The sequence below is a fragment of the Crinia signifera genome, chromosome 2, assembly GCF_055691185.1.
Source record: "Crinia signifera chromosome 2, ASM5569118v1, whole genome shotgun sequence".
NCBI lineage: Eukaryota > Metazoa > Chordata > Amphibia > Anura > Myobatrachidae > Crinia > Crinia signifera.
In genome coordinates this window covers 50,668,523-50,678,892 of record NC_139218.1, presented here as the reverse complement: position 1 = coordinate 50,678,892, position 10,370 = coordinate 50,668,523, and positions in this window count along the sequence as shown.

Sequence of the window (10,370 nt, the reverse complement as noted above, 5' to 3'; positions counted from 1 at the left end):
ACCTAATGACTCGACCTAAGTGTGGTCTGACCGATGACCGTTTCCCAATTCTATTTCACCCTATTCTATGTTCTGGGGGAACCCTTGCTGTCAGATGATGGCAAGGATTCCCCCAAACAGCGAGACTCGCGGCTAATGCAGGGAGCTCGCTTTCCTGTTTCGGCTGCCGCACACGCTGTTTCCATGTCGCTACAAAAAAACCCAGCGAAGTGGAAACAGCGGGGGCAAGGGGGGGCAGATGAATACTGACCGTGTGAGCTGTCACAGCTCGTAAAAAGCATTGAATATTCCCCATTGTTTACAGACACGCTGCATTACTTACAGTCATACTCAGTCGGATGATCTGCCCATAGCATAGGGCAAGGTTTAATGGAATGACCAGAGACGTACAAAGCATAAAGGCAACATCTGTAGGCAATGAAGGTGGGTATCTCTGTCCTGGCACATTTGGACACACGGATGCAGCGGCAATAGCATACAGTCGCAGACGCAACAACAGAAAAAGACTCATAATTAGACTCTATGAGTGCGTATTCTACCCCCACCACACCCCCTCAAAAGGCCCGCCCCAAAAATCTCCCGGGCTGGTTTTCAATCCCAATCTGTCCCTGGTTACATTATCGTTCTTGCTAATAGCCCCAAATAGAGAAAGTGTAATAAATCATGTGTGCATAGATTACTAAGCAAATATAAACTGATTTTTTTTAAATATAATTCAATGTATTCATAATATCAAAATAAAATAAAAATGACTACATTTCAATAGAATATTCTTTTTTATGTTAGGTTGCCAGAATCCAAAACATGGGCACTCCCAGCTAGGTTACATTTAGGGCCTAGTTCCGAATCGATCGGTTCCTGGCGTATTCGCTCCGGAGACCGATGATTTGCCTTTGTGCATGTGCATTTGCTAATATCCGCATGTGCAAGGCCGCTGTGCGGACGCCCTTGAAGCCTGCACGGGGCGGGCACCTGACGTCACATGACGCCTAGACTGACTTTTATTTACGGACGGGGGGAAAAAAATAATTCAATGGTCGACAGCCATCGAATACTTTTTGGCCTGTACTCTCCCTTTTGATGGATGTGTATGTCAAACATCCATTTGCATTGCGGCAGGGATGTTTGCGCGGTGGCGGGGGAGCTGGCATTCGCTTGCTCATCCGGCGGCGTTAAAGGGCTCACTAAGCAATGAATCTTTGCTGCATAGCAAGCCGTACTGAATAAGGCCCTTAGTAGTGCAATAAGTGAAAGGGAAACGAAACAAATCAAGTAGATCTTGTGAATGATTACGCTAGTGTAATATATACCGCTTACCGAACTTTTAACCTTTGTTTATCATGTGTACAGCTTGTCTCTATTACCATACCTTCATGCCTGACCAATTATCTTATCGCATAAGTCAATAAACTGATTCCTTCACTGATCTCCTTTAAGGATTTGATTAGTGAGGTTTCGGAATCCAGGCTGCAATATAGCGAGACTTGATGGATATGATTATATCTCATTATCTATTATCCTCTAACTCAGGGTTGCCGACTTGCACAAAATCCTCTCCGGGCTTAAGCCCGGAGAGAAATCTTTAATTACGAGTTCAGGGGCGGGGCTTAACGGGAACGTTCTTAAGCCCCGCCCCATCACGGCAAATAGCCTAAATAACTAAGCTCCATGGAGGGGGCGGGGCTAAAATGACACGATTGTGCCATTTTAGCTCCGCCCCCTCCTCTGAGACCCGCGGATTGCGGCATTTAAATGCGATCGGGGGGGGGCTCAGTGGGGGTCCCCCTGATTCCGGGGGGGTTGCCCAACCTTTCGGGAGCCGGGAGGGGGGACCCGATTTTCGGGAGACTCACGCAAATTCTGGGAGGGTCGGCAACCCTGCTCTAACTTCCTCAGCCAGTGAACAGGGATGTGCTATTTGTTATTAAACCTATAAATCTTAAAATCTGCTTTATCTTACATCACTGACATAGGATAGGTACTTCAAGGGCAGCTCCTGATGGGGAATCTGTGCATTTACTATTTATTAAACTGCATCTGTTTATTCTTTTGGGTGTTTGATTTGAATCTCTAATTAACATATTACATAGACTTGGCCCCAGCGCTGCTTCCTGGGGTTCTGTTTGCAAGCCTAGGTCCTTATTCTGGTTTACTCGCAAAGGTAAATTCCTTCTCAAATGGACAAAATCATATGCACTGCAGGTGGGGCAGATGTAACATATGCAGAGAGAATTAGATTTGGGTGGGGTTTTACTTCAAAGCGAGATCTATATTGTAGCGTAAAAATAAAATCAGCCAGTATTTTCCCTGCACAGAAACAAAAAACTCATCCAAATCTAAATCTGCACATGCTACATCTGCCCCACCAGCAGTACACATGGTTTTGTCCATTTGAGAAGGAATTTGCCTTTGCGAGTGAACCAGCATAAGGGCCCTAATCACTGGTTACTATATGTAAATGACAACATATTGTAAATGCCCTTCACCAAATTATCTGGTCTACGTAGGATTCAACTGCACTATGGGCCTGGTTGAAGTAAAGCAAAAACTGTGCAGCTGGGCAAAACCATGTTGTACTGTAGGCAGAACTGGATTAAGGCTTTGGTGGGCCCAGGGTACTTAAGACAGGAAGTCGATTATTAAAATCATAATACTATATCTAAATTTAATTTACTAAGCTCAAATGGCTACGAATACGCCTATTTGTAGCCATTTGTACCAGTATACGGTGGTAAATTCGTATTTGTGGAATATACAAAGGACAGTATACAGGCATTCTTATTCATATTCCAGGCGTATGCGTATTTGTATTTCCGTATATGAATGCATATGCAATTGAATACGAATCGCGATTCATCCGAATGGTGATTCTAAATTTACTAACCGGACGTATGTTACATAATGATAATTGACCCGAAAATACGGCTGATAAATGCTCCTCATTTTCCAGTTGTATTTGGCAGAAGCCTGCACGGCTTAAAATTACCCAACATGTGGCACACCAGTCAATCAGGAGCGGATTTCAGCAAATCTCCGCTCCTGATTGGCTGGTGGGTGCGACTAACCCCCCCACCCCACCGTCCCCCCCACCACACACAAACACACACGGTTTGGGGAGGAGCCGAGAATGTAAACAAAAAATTATTTGCATCTGTCCAGGGGGTACGTACAGCCAGAGAAGCTGACCGGTAATCACTTCAGGCGGCGTGAGTATAATTTACTTCCGCAGGTAACCCGTGGATATTCTATTGGACAACGGGTCCGATCCTTTGTGTCAAGATACAGTAGGTGAGTATATGGTATGTATGGGCTCTGGATTTAATAAAGTTGGACTTTTCTGGTGTGTCTGTGTGTTTATTGGGCTATTGGTTCTGCTGTGGAACTAAGAGTCCCAGTGGGCCCATTAGTGCTTTGCATGTTGGGACTTGTGGTTCTCCAAGTCCCAGCATGTGGAGGAGGCTTGCTTGGACTCATAGTTACACAGCAGAACCAAATATTTATTCATTCTATTTATACACAATACAATCAGCCCAGTTCCTACTGACCTGCAGCACCGGGGACAGCCACAGGTTTCAGTCCAGCCAGAATTTAAGGCCCCCCTACACTGATCCTAAGGACAAATTGGACCAAATTGCTCTTGAGAGTCCCCCGACAGCTCACTCGGAGGCTCACATGCAATCTGGCGCTTGATGTGCCATTTTTACATGCAATAAATCGCATGCGATTTATTGCATGTAATTCTCCCGGAGAGCTGCTGCGGGGGGGGGGGGGGGGGCGGGAAGCGGGGTACGGGCAGGGGACGGGCAGCTCGTAGTTGGGCAGCGGGGTCCGTTGGAGTAGCAGCAGTGGGGATCTTGTAGTGTAGCCGCATTTTGCTGGGCGAGGGGATACGGCTGCTGAATATTTTGTAATGACTGGCCAGACGTTGATTGGCTGAGCCGGGCGCTGGGGGGGTCTGCGGATATGCGGTTAGCGCTGACCCCCTGCCGACCCCACTGACCACACTGCCCTGTGGCAGGGTGATCCGTTGCCCATAGCCTACAATGCTATTTCAGAATAGCAGTAGCCCAGGAATGCGATGCGCTGCTGCCCTATGTTGGGCAGCTTCACATCCCCCATAGAAACCTAGAGGGGCTGCAGCCGGCGGGATGGATCGCAGCAAGAATCAGAGGTTTCTGCTGCGGTCCCTCCTGATACATTCGGGAGATACTTAATATAACCCACAAAACGGGTATTTTCTGGAATTTAGCCGCAAATATTGAATGATATATGGGCCCCTCAATCTCAACATAAATCTCCTTCACCCCCAGGAACAAGCTGCTCTGTTGCATGGGGGAAAACAGAAGTCATGTATCATCAAGTTACAATCATCTCCATATCAGTTTGTTGTGACCCAAGCTGCCCTTGGGTTTTGGCCAGGTTACCTGGCCACATGCTGATATTTTATCACACAATACAAACATTTCAGAAGACTAATGGGGCCCACACAGGGGGTGATTTCAGGGCATTTTCTAAGCGATCTAACTAGATCATTTTGAAAATGCTCCTACATCGCTCCATGTGTAGGGGCCATAGCGATAGCGATGCTCACTGGAGAACACTGGACCTGACACATCGCTGTGCGTTGAGCGATCATGCTGAGTGTTCTGAGCTATCTAGCCAGGGGCGCAACTACTGCCGGTGCAGCCGGTGCAGTGCACTGGGGCCCATAGAGTTAATGGGGCCCGCTGCCGCATGCTCGTATGCCATATGTTTGTTTTTTTAATGTTTAATTGTGTCAGCAGCGGGCCGCCATCACGGAGATACTGCCAGGCCACTCAGACGCTTATGCTCTGGCCAGTGGCTCCTGGCTCACGTGAATGGCAGCTGGGGACTGCACGCTGCGGCACAGCAGGAGACCCGGTGCTGGCTTGAAGGTACTGGTGGCAGCAGAGCAGCCGCCAGGGAGCGGGAGACTGTGCGCCGAGGCACAGGAGAAGAAGAAAGGCTCAGCCACTGCAACAGAGCCGCCAACAAGGAGCGGGAGACTGTGCACTGGCACAGGTGATGGAGCAGGAGCTGGGGACCAAGTGCAAGGAACAGAAGAAGTCCCCAGCGCTGGCATTGCTGGTGAATGTAAAGAAGGAAAAGCTAGGATCCACAAATACAGTTATAGCTGCTGTATATGGGAGTGTGTAAAGCTCCCTATATGGGTACAAACAAAAATCCTTATACACACACACCACACATAATACCATACTTGCCTACCCTCCCGGAATTGCCGGGAGGGTCCCGCAAATCGGGTCCCCCTCCCGGTCCCCCAGGAAGGGGGGCAAGTCTCCCGCATTTCCCTACAGCCCCGGCTCCCCCTCTCCCCGCGGTCTAAAAACTATGACTTTCGCGGGTCCGCGGGGAGGGGGCGGGGCTAAATGACGCAATTCGCAGCATTTCGCGTCATTTTTAGCCCCCCACCCCCACCCCACCCACGGACCCGCAAATTGAGGCTTCAGCCCGTCATGAGGGCGGGGCTTGATGACATCACCCGTGCCCCGCCTCCAAAACGAAGCCTCTACCTGCCCCCTTTCACTCCTCTCCGGGCTTCTCCCGGAAAGGAGTATGCCAAAGTCGGCAAGTATGCATAATACACACACACACATGTAGCCTAATATATAAGAGATAATACACACATATTGGCCCCTGCCTGTCTGCACTACACCCCCCGCAATACCACACACCTATAATACTCACAGACACATGTAGCTCAGCCAGCGTCGATGGGGGCGGAAGGGAGTGCAGTGAATAAATTAAGTCTGCGCAGCTGCAGATCTGTGGTGCTGACATAGCAGCCTCTGGCAGCCAGGGGGAGCAGCTCTGCCTCCTCCCAGGCTGACCTCGAGTCGCAGACAGAGTCACATGGTCACAGCCTGAGAGGAGAGAAGCATGATGCAGCTGTGACTCGGCAGAGCTGCCTCCTCCTTTATAGTAAAGCTCTGGGCTGGCTGTAGCTCCTCTCAGGCATTTCCAATCTGCCGCTGGCCGGATGAAGCAAGACTGCCCTGTGAGTGTCAGGCGCCAGCAAGTCTGGGGAAGGAGGGGGAGAGGAGGAGGGAGGAGGTTGTCTATAATAACTTAGGGGGGGTGCACAAGGCAGCAGCAACCCGCTCCCCCCCCCCCCCGGCCTGCACACCCCACCGTCCTGCACACCCACCCCTGGAACACACACACCCGCCTGCACACAGCAGCAAGGTCACCGGGCAGACACACACAGGTGTACTCATTACTCACTGACACACTTCCCAGGTCACAGCGCAGACACACAAGTGTACTCATTACTCACTGACCCAATTCCCAGGTCACAGCACAGACACACAGGTGTACTCATTACTCACTGACACACTTCCCAGGTCACAGCGCAGACACACAGGTGCACTCATTACTCACTAACATACTTCCCAGGTCACCGCGCAGACACACAGGTATACTCATTACTCACTAACATACTTCCCAGGTCACCGCGCAGACACACAGGTGTACTCATTACTCACTAACATACTTCCCAGGTCACCGCGCAGACACACAGGTGTACTCATTACTCACTGACACACTTCCCAGGTCACCGCGCAGACACACAGGTGTACTCATTACTCACTGACACACTTCCCAGGTCACAGCGCAGACACACAGGTGTACTCATTACTCACTGACACACTTCCCTCATCACTGCGCAGACACACAGGTGTACTCATTACTCACTGACACTTCCCACGTCACCACGCAGACACACAGGTGTACTCATTACTCACTGACACACTTCCCACGTCACCACGCAGACACACAAGTGTACTCATTACTCACTGACACTTCCTAGGTCACCGCACAGACACACGGGTGTACTCATTACTCACTGACACACTTCCCACGTCACCGCACAGACACACAGGTGTACTCATTACTCACTGTCACTTCCCAGGTCACCGCGCAGACACACAGGTGTACTCATTACTCACTGTCACTTCCCAGGTCACCGCGCAGACACACAGGTGTACTCATTACTCACTGTCACTTCCCAGGTCACCGCGCAGACACACAGGTGTACTCATTACTCACTGACACACTTCCCAGGTCAACACGCAGACACACAGGTGTACTCATTACTCACTGACACACTTCCCATGTCACCACGCAGACACACAGGTGTACTCATTACTCACTGTCACTTCCCAGGTCACCGCACAGACACACAGGTGTACTCATTATTCACTGACACACTTCCCAGGTCAACACGCAGACACACAGGTTTACTCATTACTCACTGACACACTTCCCAGGTCAACACGCAGACACACCACCAAAATCCCTAACCCAACACACCCCTTCCCGCCAACACCATCCGCCCCACCCAAAATATATTTATAATTTTAATGGGGCGTAGCCCCTCACGACGGTGTGAAGAGCGCCCGTAGGGCGCGATGAAACACCTAGTTGCAAATACAAGTTAACACCATACTTGCCTACTTTTGAAAACTAGTTTCAGGGAGATTATAGTTGTTAGTAGAATTTTGCACAGCACTACATTGAGGGGGCGTGTCATGCTCCACCCAAAGGGCGTGTCTAGTTCCATATCTGGAGAGATTGTGAAAAGATATTATGAACGTGGCACCTAGATGTGTGGGTGTGTACTGCTATATCTGAGAGGATTAATTTAAAATAATTTATAACGAAATGTAGATGATCCCCAAAACAGTTAGTAAGAGTTACTATATTTGGTAAAGTGCTGGGAAATGGTGCTGATTATTTATTGTAAATTGTATCTATCTCACATTCCTTTTTTCCCCAAAAAAATGTAACAGTGTAATGTGGGCTAGGTGAAATGAGGGAGATTGCTAGACTAATGAGGGAGAGAGGGAGATTGCTGCTATTTCAGGGAGTCTCCTGCAGAATGGAGGAGGGTAGGCAACCATGGTTAACACTATTGATCATCAATTAATATTTAATACATTAGTTAATCAAGTCTCCATCTTATCGTTTATCCTTAATGCCTGTCAATACTTTTCTACTGTTTTGACTTCTTTCTCAACTTCACATAAAATAATATTTGTTTAAGTGAACTGTAATGTTTGCACTTTGTGATAATATCTCAGCGCAGTGCCAGCTTTCTGTGTTCAGGTGCTTTGTTTATCAGGAGAGGGAATATGCCAGGCCATCACGTCCCTGTTCCCATGTTGGACTTTTCTGATATAAAACAATTTTTATTTTGTCTAGAACTGCGCTGGCCAAACCGGTCCTCGAGATCTACCAATGGTCCACGTTTTCCAAATCTCCTGCACAGCTATAGTCATTACTAATACCCCGTTTACACGGGACCTCTATCCAAGTCCTATCTTGGGTGGAACAAGGCTAGGCCGTGGGTAGAGGCTGGTGTAAATGGTCCCAGCACAGGTTGGGACATCCATCTACAGTAGCTGCTGATCCCGGCAGCGCTTTCCGGCAGCGCTTTCCGGCAGCGACCAGAGAGCGGCAAGTGGGAAGCGGGTAGCAGTGAGCAGAGAGAGGACACACCGCTGTAGTCAGAGTACAGGCTCTGAGCACTGCCTGGCATTCTATAGGTGGTCCGCGGGCCACAAGTGGGGGTCAGTGGTGTGTGTGCCTACCACCCCATTGAGAATTTTGTTTGATGGGGGGGGGGGAAGCACAGGGGGAGATGTCGCTGTCTGGTTCTGCAGGGGCGAGAGGGGAGCACAGGGGGAGATGTCGCTATCTGCTGCTGCAGGGGGTAGCACAAGGGGAGATGTCGCTGTGCTCCCCCCCCCTTACACTGACCCAGGTTCAGTGTAAACGGTGCAGACCCTGGTCTGACCTGGGTCGAAGTGCTGTGTAAATGGGGTATGAATCTGTGTCCGACCCTGGAAACTCCTGTGTTTGAAGGGATTTTGGTGTAAAAGGGTTATAACTGTCATTACATAACATTTTCAAACATGCTGCATTCATTCCTACCATAGAATCCACAGGTTGCCTGAAAAACATGAACTGTTGGTAGATCTTGAGGACAGGTTTGGCCACCCCTGGTCTTCAACATATACTAAAAGTAGTTTAATGTTGCAGGGTAAACTTGATGAGATATAGGTGATATGTCCTATCAAGCCTTGGGGTCTATTAAGTAACCATAACCTCTTGTACAGCATGCAGAAAATACTTTTCTGTTCCCCTTATTTATAGAAGAGAAATTTGCAATGAATTCAACAAGTTTTTTGTGTACTCTTCTGTAGAAATATGCAGTATGTTTTTTTTCTGAAATACAAACACACCCGGAAGGGTTCTCGATCTAATCTAGTCCCTGTTCGGAATCACATTGGGGTTCTGAGTGGAATAGAGTTACAACTCAGACCTGTTAAGGTTTTGGAACTCAAGGTCAGCAGCGCACACAGGGGGGGTTTCTGAGTACCCAGAAACCCCCCAGGAGTCTAAGGACCTTAGTCTGAAAGCTGAGGGTCCCCTCTTTCCAGGGGTACAAGAATTTTAAAAATCGGCCCTTGGGAACCGGAGATATCTGACTTCAAAATAGTGGTCCCCATCCAAGCCTGTAAATTGCTCTTCCCAGTCAGATATTTCAGGTTCTGTTTTTCTGAGGGTATATTCCAAAAGCTGGGACTCTCCCCCTTTGATGGACACTAGTAGCTTGTCTCTACTGTTCCAAGAACCAGAGATATCAGCCTTCAAGCAGCTGGTTACTGCTCCAGCTCCACACACCTGGTATGTAGTTTTATATACTTGTTGGCAGATTCTGATCCCCTAGTGCCCAATAACATTTGGTAGGTGGGATTCTCTAGTTTTTCATTCCATTAAAATCTAAGAAATCTATTTCTGGGAACTGGAGATATCTGCAGTCAAGCAAGCTGTCCTCCCACCAGAAAATTATGAATAATAAGCCCACTCCACTATACACCCCTCCTCTGCATATTAAACATCCTCTACCACCCTGGAAGTTATGTATCAGGGCCCCTTCATTCAGCCCAATGCCCCCTTCTCACACTCATCTCCCACCATCTGTACAGTAAAGGGGTAATTAGTAGAAATTACTGATCCAGGCCCTACATGCTGAGCGGTTGATATAATATCCCCTACCACCCGTGGGACATCAAAGCTTCCCCTACCGCTGGAGGATTGGTAGGGGCCCCAATATATTGCTATGCCCAGGGGGTCTACACTGCTGTTTTATATATATATATATATATATATATATATATATATATATATATATATATGTGTGTGTGTCTATATATATATATATATATTATATATATATATATATATATAGTTTAATTATTATTTATATAAATTTGGTCTATCTATAATACTTTAACTGACCCCGCATATACTGGGTCACCTAAGTA